Here is a 14,085-nt window from a genome sequence, read left to right as displayed (position 1 = left end):
TATAGATGCCTTGACATTGTTTTGACATTGTTTTACATTGAAAGTTAACCCATGACACTATTGGCCTCCCCTTCAGAGGGCTCGTATCCTTGTGCACCTTGGGGAGGGCATAAAAAGTTGCAATTGTTGGGAGTTTTGGTAACAAGAATTTCATAACAATCTATGTCTACACGTGATTTTATAACGGGGGGCATCCATTTCTACAACACCCCCCCCCCCCCCTCTTATCTGATGGCTTTATTACCAGTGATGTATCTTCTTCCAAGCTATGCAACTAGAATCTCTTTTTTGTAAGATTATATTGTGTTTTGATATTGGTGGCACCCTCAAGTTTCCTTGATACAGTATCAACAAACACGTTCACACATGACACTTCCACTTTAGGGGACATTTTAGTACTGTTTAGCCTAAGGTCCGTAAATGCTCCTTTATCTTCAATTACCGAGGAAACTCCCAATTCAAACAACAATCTAACATCCTTAAGCATTTCTGCAGCAATACCCAGTTTCCTGTCTCAGGAAATGTTTCTGCCAATGCAGGTGTCTAGCCTGGAGTGTAAATCTTTTATCCAATCAAGCGCTTTGAAATCAGAGGTATGAACGAATAGATAGATAGACCTTTTTTGAGGACCATAGTTTGTTCAGTGGTCAAAATTTTTGTGGAGAGGTTTAAGACTTGGAAGAGTGGGTTTTCTGGGTATACCGACTATGCAGGGGATAATAGTTTTGTTTAAAAAATTATGGAATCTGGTTAGGAGTATAAGATCCACTGCCTCCCCTGTATGCAAACTGGTAGAGAATTTCTTGACTGAACTGGTGCACCGCTCTTTTATCCTAGCATGCCTATGATATTTGTGTAGAATACCATTTTTTAGCATTGCAACATGCTGCATTGTTCCTTGTACAACATGTGTTAGATGAATATGCCTGTTTATAAGAAAATGTAGCTTAATTTGTTAATGTCAGCAGATTTATTAACTATCTGTATATTTGGGTATACAATTTGTATCTGATGACAAATACACTTGAAGTTTCACCTCTAGCTGCAAGGTACAATATTTGCTTTCTTATCTTTGACATTACCCTTAACTTCACAAGAATCCGTTTCCCATTCAAAAAGATAATTATTTTGGGGTCACTATATCATGACTAAGACCACTACTTGTCCTTGAATAATCCATCACAGCTAATAGTATTGATTCAAAACCATCATTCGTAAATTCCATTTCAGTATATGACATTGGCAATTACAGAGCTTGTAGTTCTCTGCAAAGGAGCAATACAAAGATACAGAACAACATCACAGATCTTTAAATCTTGCCTGGATATTTGCAAGATATATTAATAATTAATTAGAATAGAAAAACAAAAAAAGATTCATTGTCATAATTAAGGCTCTACTTGGCTTAGAAATACAATTGTTTCCATTTAGTTTATTTTCTCGAAAAGAGGCCACTGAAAAATATTATAAAGTATATATAATATTAAGTAAATAACTAAAACAATTGTAAATACAATAAAATAATCTCCTCCCCAAGACAAAATTACAATTAAGAAAAAAATATTGCTAAAAGTGCTTGCTTTTTACAGTATGAAGGTCATGATCCAGCACTCCCAGTGAATGCTTGTAGCAGAGATTTATGATAAAATGGAAATAACAGTATTGTTTGTGTGTGAATGGATGTAGCAGAACTGTGTGTTCTGAGCTTTTGTGTGACCAACAGGGAATTTTTAATTGGTGTCAAATTTATGTTGCCTTTTTTTGGATGACTTTATTTGTGGTGCATCTTATATTTAGGTATGTCCTATAGTCCAAAAAATACCTACATTTTTATTAAGGTTATTTCTCCTCAAAGGTCTGGCTGTATCAACATTTGCCACTTGTAACAGTAATTACAATATGTATCCATTATTGGTCAACAAAAATGTGAGCTAAAGGGGAACATTTACTTATCCGTCCCTTTGATGCTGCCAATCCGGAATGTCCGATGGGGATTCGGAGCTGCCGTGATTCACTAAGATTGTGCGTCCAATTTCCTGCACGCGTCCCTTCCCCACTGAGGTCCACCGGAGTTCACCTTCTTCTTCCCGGTACATGTAAGTGCTGATCTTGTGACACAATTTGGTTTTTAAATTCTGCGGTTTGTCCGAATCAGTCAGGTTGTCCGACGTCCACGCAACTGATTTGTGTTGCATGCAAGCCGGCACCGATGCGCCACAATCTGATCGCATGAGCCAAAAACCCCGGCCAAATCAGGGCAAATCGGAGAAAAAAATTGCGAAATCCGATGAAAATGGCACGTTCAGACCCTTAGTAAATGTGCCCCTATGTTTTGGTTTTCTCACTCTATTCTATATAGAATTATTAATAATTTTAATTTAGTAGTCAATTATAAAAAGATTAATTGCCATACTGCAATACAGTTCATGGCTACACAAAAAAGAAATTGTTGTCTTTGACAGGTATTTCTCCAAAGAACTCTCAGTTTTGCCACATAATAACCAGCTATAAAAAAATAGTAATGAAAATTATTGTAAAAACAAAGCAAAAAGCAAAGGAAAATCTCAGAAAATCAAGTCTAATTTACATTACATAAGACACAATAGCAACATTTGATCTTCTGCACAATACTCACTCACTGTTAAAAGCCCTGCTCTTTCAAATGTCAATTATATATATATTCAGAGATGTAGGAGAGCGAGGGTAAAAAAAAGTGACATTAAATAATAGCAATCAGTTTTGTATTACAGTCTGTTTGTTTTGTTCAAACACATAATTATATTGGCTTCCACTGTTTTACATTGTTCGAAAATGAAAATGTCAGCAGCACATAAACATGACAATCACCTTAGTTGTGGAGTGGAACAATATGGGTCTGCTTAGGGAACTAAGTCCATTTATGAATTTTTATTAATATTTTTTTGGTGACACTGAGTGTATATGACAATTCAATTAGAGCTCATTGACACAAACCTCTTTCTCGAGCAACGCCACTTATGAAAGTGGGATGATATGAAATAATTGTCTCATGTGCCATCTCTTCTGTGAAGTTTGGAACATTTCTATCAGCAAAACTATATGGTGGTAGGGACCCTAATTAGCATATTCAGTACCAAAAGACACCACTGATATTTACTTAGTGCCAAAAGACACCATTAGTAGCGCTGATTGCTTGGGAATGGTGAAACTTGATAAGTGAAGCACCACCAGTAAAAGTTTTGGAATCAGTTGATGTGGGGACAGGTCCCATGGAAAGAGGTTGACTCAATCACAAAACTTCAATAGCATTAATTTAAAACCTTAATAGGGTCACCCATATATTACTTTGTCTAGTGAAGTTAAAATAAAGCCACCTGTACATTACCCACCAACAGTAGGACTCAAGACTTCCTGTGATTTGCTATGTTCTGTTGCCCAATAAGCAGACAGTGTAGTTATTACTGTTTGCACACCACCCTCCATAATAACCACTAGCAGTGGTTGGAAAGGGCATGCCAAGGACATTCACACACCCCTAAAACCAGAAGTCACAAGAGCATGGGACATCACAGGAAGTCCTGAGTCCTGCTGCTGACGCGTCATGTCAGCCACCTGTCCTTTACGGATTTACAAAAGCTACCTTCACCTTACAGTGAAGAATAGGCGTAGAGGATACCCCCTTGTCCTGCTCACAGGCCTAGGTATAAAAAGCTATTTGGATAGATGCCTGTACTGCACATTGAGGTATTTGCATCTGTCATTGTAGTCCCCCTATTGCCCTCATAAGCTTGGTTGCTCTCCTCAGCACTCGCTCCAATTCTACTATGTCCACAAACTGTACACAGTATTCCAAGCTCACTTTTGGTAAAAATGCTGTTTTGCGACTTTCCATCACGCCAAATGAACGTAGGACAGTGCAGAGTCACTTTGACATAGACCCTGCTTGCATGAAATTAATTATTTGATTAGTTTTCACAATAGGACAGATTTCATGATTTGCATCTTTCTGCTTAGGTGCAAATTTTGGCATAAATTGATGCCAATCCCTACTGTGGTCTATGTTCTGCGACTTTTGATGGTGTTTGTGACTTTTTATGAGACTGTCACAAATAACCCACATAGCATAAGACAGTGCCAGCAGGTTTATACAGGCCAAAGCCACATTAACCCCTTCACGCTCCGCGCCATCCGTGGGGTATAAGAAGAGGGCTCACAGGCTAAGCCCTCTTCATACAGAAGTGGCGTTTGCATCAAACACCCATTGCTAATACCTGCAGTCAGTGTTAGCACCAATCGTGGGTATTAACCCTGCCAATGCCGAGGTGATATTTGGAGAGCACAATGAAAGTTGTAAAGTGAGGCAAGAGAGTTTTTGCCAATTTCCCCAGATTTGGAACTTTTTTCCAGCTTCCCAGTACATTTGTTACACAAAAAATAAGCCTTTAAACACCTTCATACACAGTAAAATGAAAAAAAGTTATGGACTTTTGAAGGTGGAGAGCGAGAAATGAGTGAAAAAAACCCTTCATCTTTAAGGGGTTAATGAATCTGATGGCAACTCCATAGAAAGATATAGAACTGTTGTATGGAGCCTGTCTAATGATAAATTATCCCCCATGTGTGGTCTGAACAATGATAAAATTATGTCCTTATCATGATATTAGATTCCTCTCTTGATACATCCCATAATTGTACTTTTTGTTTCCATGACCCAGGTGCATGACATTACATTTATCTACATTAAACCTCAGCAGCCATTTTACCACCCAATCCTCCAGCTTCCACAAATCGGCCTCAGTATTAATTAGTTTATGTCACGGGTGTCCCCTCGATCCATGCCATGGATCGTGGGCACACCCGTGCCTGTCTCGGTGCCGCAGTCCCCGCTGCCGCTGTCCCCCTCCCCAGCCCGGAATGACGTGGTGGCACCCTGCCGCAACAAGACCATCCCGCTTTGCGGCGGGCTCATGCGAAGACCAGGTGCCACTTAGTCTCCGGTCCCGGGTTGCGCTAGCTCCATCTCCTCCCTCAGTGCTCCAGAGGGTCCACAGACTCTTCCCAAAGAGACTCTCAGACAGTTAATTCCCTAAGTGAACTGTGACACTTTACACTGCTTAGTATCAACTGTAAATATTGAAACTCTACTGGGTATACACTCTATAAGATCATAAATAATAATATTAAAAAGAAGGGGGTCCAATACTAACCACTGGTAACTACTGGTAACTTTAACCCATTATAGGAATAGGCCAAATGCTAACACAAATACACAATTTTTCCCTTAGTCTCAGTAGTCTCGTTTTATGTACCAACCTTTTATCTTGCATTGTATCAAATGCTTGCAAAATTAATCCACAGCCTCTCCCAGGTCCAATCTAGAACATACCCCCTCATTGAAACTGATCAGATTAGTCTGACAGGATAGCATCTCTAAAAAAACCCTCAAACCCTCACAGGTCTATAGTTTCCAGGATCACATTTTAATCCCTTTTTTATTTTTGGCACCACATTTACTATGAGTCCATCCTGTGGAACAGAACCTGTCTTCACCAGAGCCCGACGCAAAGCGGAGTGGTCTTGCTTTGGTGCGCAGCCACCAGGTCGCTCCACGGGGAACACGGGAAGGCAGGACCTCGGGAAGGCAGGAGCATGGGAAGGCAGGACCTCTGATTGGCAGGACCCCGGATTGGCAGGATCTCGGGATGGCAGGGCCTCAGGATGGTAGGACCTTGGGATGGCAGGACCTCGGAATGGCTGGACCTCGGGATTGCTGGACCTCAGGATGGCAGTACCTCGGGATGGCCACCGGGATATGGGACCGCCACAGGAACACAGGAACACAGGACCACCACAGGAACACAGGAACTTGGGAATGAACAGGAACATGGGAACACCACAGGAACAGGGGAACACCACAGGAACACGGGAACACCACAGGAACACGGGAACACCACAGGAATCACAGAAACACCACAGGAATCACAGAGGCATCTGGAAACGTTCAGGAATCACAGAGGCATCTGGAAATGCTTAGGAGGCTTTCACTTCAGTTAGAATGACTTGAAGATCCGGCAGGGGATGGTGGGAGCTGCCAGGCTATATAGCAGAGGCGGGGATGTCAACGCCAATAAGAAGGACGCTGGCCCTTTAAATTCCTTGAGAGTCCTAGTCAGACAGCAGGCGCGCCACCACAGGACCAAAATGGAGCCAGGAGCCAGGAACTGGCAGAGGTAAGTTGCGGGTCTGGGACAGGCCCTCACATATCAGAGTATGGGTGCACCCGCGATCCGATACATGGATTGCAGGGTCACCTGTGACACATAGTATGTGGAATACAGAATATATAGTACAGATTTCATCACAGAGAGTACATACAGAGTACAATAGAGAGTACATATTTTATCACAGCAGATAAGTTATTATAAATTTATATACTCAATATATACTTTTTGCAATAGGGTCACAGTTTGGCTGTTTTCCTTTTTTAATTATTTTTATGTTTTGTCTGATTAGTTGCAATATATGTGTGCTTCATTAATAAAGATGAAATTTTGCTACCTGACTCATGGCTTTTTGTGGATTCTATATGAAGGTGTTCTTCATGTGTTTAGCGATTTACACTTGTTATTGCATGTTCTTAGTCCCACCCTCCAGTGTATATTGTTTAACATTCATGTCCTGCGACCAGGGTGATTTCATCTAAGGTCCTATACCTTTTGCATTTGCAATATTTTCCCCAATATATGTATCTGATCCTATGAAATCAAGGCAGCCTTCATGGACTTCTACTCCTCCCTATCCTTCATGGAAGCTTCTGTGATTTCATGTGATCAGATACATACATGGGGCATACGCTGCAAATGTAAAGGGTATTTGACCTTTGATGAGATCAACATGGTCACATGACATGAGTGCTGAATAATATGGAGGCATCAGGCCTAGGGAGGAGTATGCCCACTCTGGCGCCAAGTAATATAAGATAAAGTTGATTTTTTTGGATGTAAGGGAAACAATTTTTAGCAAAAAGAAGGGACTCACTAAGTTAAAAGGGCTCTATATGAACCTGTCAATGGCTGTATCTGGGGAAGTGTGGTAACAGGTTCCCTTAAAGTCCCCCATTAAGTGGAATCCCCTTACATGTAGCATGCTTGACAGCAGCATAAAAGAAGTTAACATCCACAATGAAAGTTAATATAGAGGAGGGTGTAAGCTTTAATATACGGATGCCACTCAGACCCAATGCCAGAAGCTTGTCATTTTGTGGGAAGTACCACAGTACCTTCCTGACATGTAGTGACATTAGGTCAAAGGTCAGAAGGGTGTTAAACTAATCCGATATGAAACGCCTGTAACCATTGGAACCCATTAGTCAGCTTACTAACTGTATGTAGAGAATATTATTTAAAATAAAATACTGTTTATTCAGTTGAAAAATCTTTATTTAAGATGCTTTGGCAGAAGGAAAACTAATTGAAAAAGTGTACATTTCCTTTAAAGAAGGCTTTAGGTCTCTGTTATAAACCAAGATGAAATTCTAAGTAATCTAAACCAATATAAACATGTTGCAATAATGGCAAAATTATTTTCCAGAAAGGTCCTGTATTTTAGGTCCTATAGTAAGGCAGCATCAGTTAGAGGAGTAGGCCAGGCAGCAGTAATACCTGTCATAAAATGCATTTGGTCACTGCCTTTGGGATAGTCACACTTACACATTTATTTACGTTTTTCCTGCAGATTATATGGCCTAAATGACTATAAATTGTAATTTGTCTCAGGGAATATATCTGCCTATTGCATCACATAAAACAGATATGTGGCCTTTAAAAGCCTTGTAAATGAGGTTTGTTGGCAGAACAATTAGCATTTAAAAGCTGGGCTGACCTTTACTCTGTGCATCATTGTGATTAGTTTGGACTTTAATATCAGGTATAGGACCAAAATCTGCCTTACTTGCCAAGATAAAAAGCTTCCAGCTCTAGCAAAAGGACATTGAGTATTAGTGTGAAACATGTGCACTGAAACATAAAGGACAAACTTGTATGATTATGTTTGATTTGTGTTGACTTAGCAACCAAGCAGAAGGGCCTTCTATCTTGAGCAATAACCATGAGCAAATCAAGAGCAGTAGCAAGCCATTTCTGGGAATCACCTACACTTGTTATACGATTTAACCTTAAAATGCCACTTGAAAATATTGCACACATCATAGGCATACAGAAATATGCTTATTAATGTAAAGGGCAATTGGCTTATTGAATAATTATGACATCTCAGGATTTGGAGTCATGTTTTTCTTTTCTATCCTGCTGCATGTGTCATACATATGTCTTATTTTCCAAGCCCAGTTCTCACAAATATAAAACTCTACTTATTATATTATGTTAAATAACTGTTAAATAATAGCTAAAATCTTATCCAGGGCTGACCTGGTCTAAACAGGCCCGACCTGGTAGAGACCCCATCCAGATCTCCTAGGAGGCTTATACACTGACAGGCATTTGAAATACCATTTTTAATAAACTCCAGTTATAGAATATTACCATAAGGGGCAGCCCAAGGTGAAAACAAAAACTGTCTCAATTGAATGGATTTCATTTTGTCATTTTGAGATTCCATGGTAACATCATTATTTATAATATTAATTTACAATAAATATTTACTGTAATATAACTATATATAAATCCACCCCAGAACTGCCCCCAGCCCTACTTTGCTACTAGTTACTTTGAATTGTGCGTACACACGTGGTGCATCTTTCATTTTAGCAACAGACAGCTAGTCACTGCGCAGTGTCAGAGGGGAACCATGCATGCGCAAGTACTGTATGTGGTGGTGGCTGGAAATGAGAGATAGTACTGTGCATGGTACCAGCTGTAAGAGCTAGCTTACCCGCAGTCAGCGTCGTGTCCACTTTTCGTGCATGAATGGTGGAGCTGTGCAGGGATGATCTACCTGATGCTGAAATGAAAGGCACATTGCCTGTTTGAGCAAATTTCAAAGGAACTAGTAGTGACATAAGGCTGTGGGCAGCTCGGTGGGGGGGGGGGGGGGGCTATAGCAGTGTGAGCAGCTTTGAGGAAGCATGGGAGCTTGACTAAGATCCAAGAGCTCTCCCACCTCCTTGACTGCATCAGGGAAAGACACCAGGGTAAATTAAACTCTTTTTTGGGCTGGAGTACAAGCACAGAGAAGCCACACAGAAACAATGCAAACTAATTTACAGTAATCTCCAAGGTTCTGCTAGTGGTTTAGTATGGGGTTTTGAGGTGATAAGTAAAGCCCTAACAATTGTTAGATATCATACAGGTGTTTTCATACTTTCTGTTACACATGGATAGAATTCATTACATATATAAAGTTATCACCACATATAGAAGTAAATAATGTAAATGTGTCTAGACAGAGGACATACAGTAAGTAGTCATACAGTACCAGACAATACTTTTAAAGTAATATCAATTGATAAAGAAAAAAGGAAATATAGAAAAATAATAATCTCATTTTCTAGAGAGTCTAAGTCTATCTCTATCATCTCTGCATTCTCCCTCCCACTGTCAGGGAGTCAATATTTCAGTTGGCAATCAAGTTTCATTTCATCGCATTCATCAAAGAAGTGTAAAATGTGTCAAAACTGTAATCAAACTGAAGAACTATTGAAAAAATAAACAAGCTATAATTTCTGTGTGGCATTAGATAACACTTTTAAAGAGATTTTTGTAAATGGGTGAACACGTTTAAATAATTTAACAGAGTTCAATGTTCCCATAAGTTACAATATGAATTTGTTTCACCATAGCCTAAAAATATCTAAATTGAAATAATAATTCCAAGAAAAATTATTAATTGGTGCTGAAGGTCCCAAAATGCCATCCCAAAATAGAAAAATGCTAAATAAACTTAGACAGGAAATACAGGTCTTGACATAAAAAGTCAGAAAATTAACTTTAACCCCTTAACGCTGCAGCCCTTCAAAAATCTGTAACTTTTTAATTTTTCCATGTACAGAGTTGTGTGAGGGCTTATTTTCTGCATAAAAAAATTACACTTCAAAATGGTGGTATTTAATATTCCATGCCGTGTACTGGGAAGCAGGAAAAGAATTCGAAATGCAGTGAAATTGGTAAAAAAAACTCATTTGTGCCGTATTCTTGTGGGCTTGGATTTTACTTTATTTCAGACTCCCAAGGGTACATTAACCCTAGGTTGTCTGTAAGATCCTATCATATACTGCCATACTACAGTATGGCAGTATATGGGGATTTTACTCCTCATACATTACAATGTGCACATTGTAATGAATTAGTTGAAACAAAGTATTCTCGGGTCTTCGCGAGGCGCAAGGCTACCATGGCGACAGGTCGCTGCTCCCCGATTACCTCACGGGGAGCGACGATCCTCAGAAAGATGGCGGCGCCCATGTGCCGCCATCTTTTTGAAGCTGCCGGCGGCGATCAGACCGAAAACACCTGCGATCGGTGCTGGCACCTGCAATCAGCCCGCAAGCCCTCTCCATGTACCGGCACCCGGCATGTGATGTAATACTACGTCACATGTCGGTAAGGGGTAATAGGAGCTTCTTTAGCATATTATATGATACATGTGAGACACATTACTAGTTGAATAGGCACATGGCAGCAATACAAAACATAGCACAGCAACTGGCACATGTTGCATGGGCACAGTACAGGACATTCAGTTCAAGTACTACTATAGCATTACAGTTGAAGTAATAGAAGTATACTGCAGTACAGAATATATGAAATTAGTTCTAATTCATGGCTCTCCAAAAAAATATTTACAATTTTATTTTCCTAGTAATTTGGCAAACATGAAAAGGGAGAGTTGACATATGGACAGTTATACCACTGAGAGATCTACAGTGTACATACAGTGGAGGCTGTAGATGGATGCCATACAGAGGCATCTGTCCACCATAGGTTATTAAGGCCTTTGGTTAACATATACATATTTGCAGAAGAAAACAGGATAAAAAAGTGCAATGTACTACATTTTTTGTACTGTGTTTCCTGCTGCATCAGACATTAACTGAGTAGACATAATCCAAAAGGAGGCTTCTGTATGCAACAAGGTGTCAATGGACATGTTCAGCTTGTATGCTGGGATCTTTCCTGGAGTAGCACTGAACATGTCCAAAAAAACAAGATCTGAATGTAGACTCATTTGCAAGTAGAGTCTTTCCATCAGCTTAATGGGAGTCGAGGATTTAATCTCATTGGAAAAGAAAAATGGAGGTTTTTTTCAGCTCACCCTCTGTGTGCAGTCATATGTAGATCGCCGGTGCACGGATAAAACTGAGCCGGATCAGTGCTTGTAGGAAGAATGCGAACAGTAATCCAGCAGCCAGGCAGGTATGAAGACAAAATTATGAATAAAAAAGTTGAAGTTTATTTCATCCTTTAAAATTATTAAAACGGTACCATGGTGGAAAAAAACTGACGCGTTTAGAACTAAATATAGTTCTTAATCATAGTCTGATTTAATCTCAGATAGGAATTTTGAGACGAGTGTAGCGGCTACAGGGGGAGTACCACTTCAGATGCCCCTATCTTCTGCTTTGTTTAACTTAGAAATATTTTGGTATCAAATTAAATGTAAGAATCAAATCTTTCAGATGGCATTGGGATTGCATACTTTGATCCACGAAGTAGGAAATACAAGCTGGAGATAAAGATTTTTGTGGTATACTGATGTCTAGCATTACTCCTTGAGGAAACTGCCTTGTAGTTGTACAGAAGCTTAGAGACCACACATGTTCACTAAGGTTTTCAAGAAATTAATAAGAAAATATGTTTTCCATGATGGAAAATGCACACTTCACCTCTGCTAGTAGCTTTTTAAAAGAAGCTCCCTATTGATCAGTCCCCAACTTTTTCGAAGTCTTGTGATACGACTTGAGATAATAGTCAATTATAGAAGCAAAGTTTGTGTAAGATCAGGATGCATGTATACCTAGGGTTCCCATATATGGTGTTACAATTCCAGCCTCTTTGCTCTTAGCGTGAATAGGCCCTTGTAAGTGAAGTTATTGTCACAATTAGTGTTAAGATCAAAATTTGGGTCCATAGTGAACTTGCCAGTGGCGCCCACGATCTGGTGCTGGCACCAATCTCAGAGGTTAACTGTTTTAATGTCATGTTATCAGTTGCATGTAAATTGAATTACCACATGCATGCCAACACATATATATCTACATTTATATGCTGCATGCACCAATGACATCAGACTTTGCCAACAGCATTCCAACAGTCAACACCTGTAATTGTGACCAAGTACCAGTACCAACACAGTGGGGATTACTTACTAAGGGTCTGCGGACGCATTTCCACGTGACTTTCAAAAATTTTCTGGTTTGCGCCACTGTGACAAGTATTTAACTGGGGATTGTGCCGCGCGTGATAGGATTGTGGTGCAGCTCCACTGTTTCCATGCAACAGAAATCGGGGGGAGAGGTGCCATTGGATGATCCGACTGATTCGGACTGAGTGCGGGATTTAACATTCAAATTGTTTCTTAATATCAAGCACTTACATGCACCAGGAAGAGGAAGGCGAACCCCGGTGGACCTGAGTGGGGAAGCAACACAAGCAGGATATCAGGCGCACGATCTTAGTGAATCGCGTCACAGTGCATTCCAGTCAGACAATGCACTTCGGGTGAACTCTGTTGGCTGGGTAAGTAAATGTGCCCCAGTGACTATGCTTTCATTCTAGTATTGTGGCTGCTATCCAACAATCTAACCCTGACTGCTCATGGTTGTTGCTTTTGGGCTTTTTTGCATGTGACCTAGGATTTTTCATGGACCTTAATGTCCCTTACGTTCATGTTTCCAATTCAAAACTTATACCTGGCTGCACAATTCTGTAGAAGAAAATCCACATCCAGCTCTAAAGAACAATGTGAACAAGGCTTTTGATAATTTGCTTAAATGCACCTGCTATAGATTTCTAATTCAGTAAATAATATAGAAAAATGCATTAAATATTGTGTAAGCCATTACGTGGAATAAGATACTGAATGTATAGTAGTAACAAGTAAACAACTTGGAACCTCATGAGCAATGGTAAAATAAATAAATATTTATCAGAAAATGAAATCTGAAAAAAATAAAAAAAAAAAAACAAAAAGAAAAATAATCTAACTAGTTAAATATAGTGCTTAGTTTAACCCTAAGGAGGGGATGTACACAGCACACATCCTTTGTGTAGAACTCTCTGGAAAGTCATTTCATTGTCATTGTTTCCTCATCTAATCTACAGAGAAAGTAATACATTCTGGAAATATACATTAGCTTTTGAAAGAAACAGTTGAAAGTCCCATGACTGCAGCGTTTCTAAAATGGTGACCTTGTTTGTTAACATTTTAGAGGTGAATCTCTGGAGTACTTCAAAATGAAACATAATCCAACAATCCTCTTGCCCCCTGAGCTCCCTAGACCTGTCACTCAAAGAGGATAGAGGATTGTGTCAGGAAGGTGCAAGGAAAAGCAAATAATATTTCAACCTTATTTGAGCAGGTGTAATTAGTGCACGTCACATCTGTGACCTTCGAGGGGAACAAACACACTGTATAGAATATATCTGCATGAATTCATTTTACCTTCACTTTTTGTAATGTAAATTCTTGTCTTCAATCTAGTCCACTATATATGGTACAATATACTGTACTGTGGCCTAATACCTTTAACAATACAATAACATACATGTGAATATGTTACTAGTTCATGACAAATCTTTAACCCTTATAAGGTAGAGACATGCTGTATAGAATATGTCTGTATGTAGTTTTTGAAATGTACATAAATTATCCAGATATTAGCCACTTTTAGAAGTGCAGCAACATGAATCAGTATTTAAAGGGTTTGTCCTGTGAGACTTCCTAAATTCTCCCAAATGCTAGTAGTGTTGATAGGAAGAGGTCACATTGCTGCAGGTTACTAGTGGCTTGTGCTCCAATTTTATCTTGGTTATGTAGGCAATGCCTCAGAAGCTCATCTGAGGACAGAGTGATCACCACGTGACAAGGTACAGCAGCCAACCAGCACATGCACACCGCGTGTTACCGGCCGGTAACTACCATCAATTGGGT

The sequence above is a fragment of the Engystomops pustulosus genome, chromosome 7, assembly GCF_040894005.1.
Source record: "Engystomops pustulosus chromosome 7, aEngPut4.maternal, whole genome shotgun sequence".
In the NCBI taxonomy this organism is placed as follows: Eukaryota; Metazoa; Chordata; class Amphibia; order Anura; family Leptodactylidae; genus Engystomops; species Engystomops pustulosus.
This window is presented reverse-complemented; position numbering follows the sequence as displayed.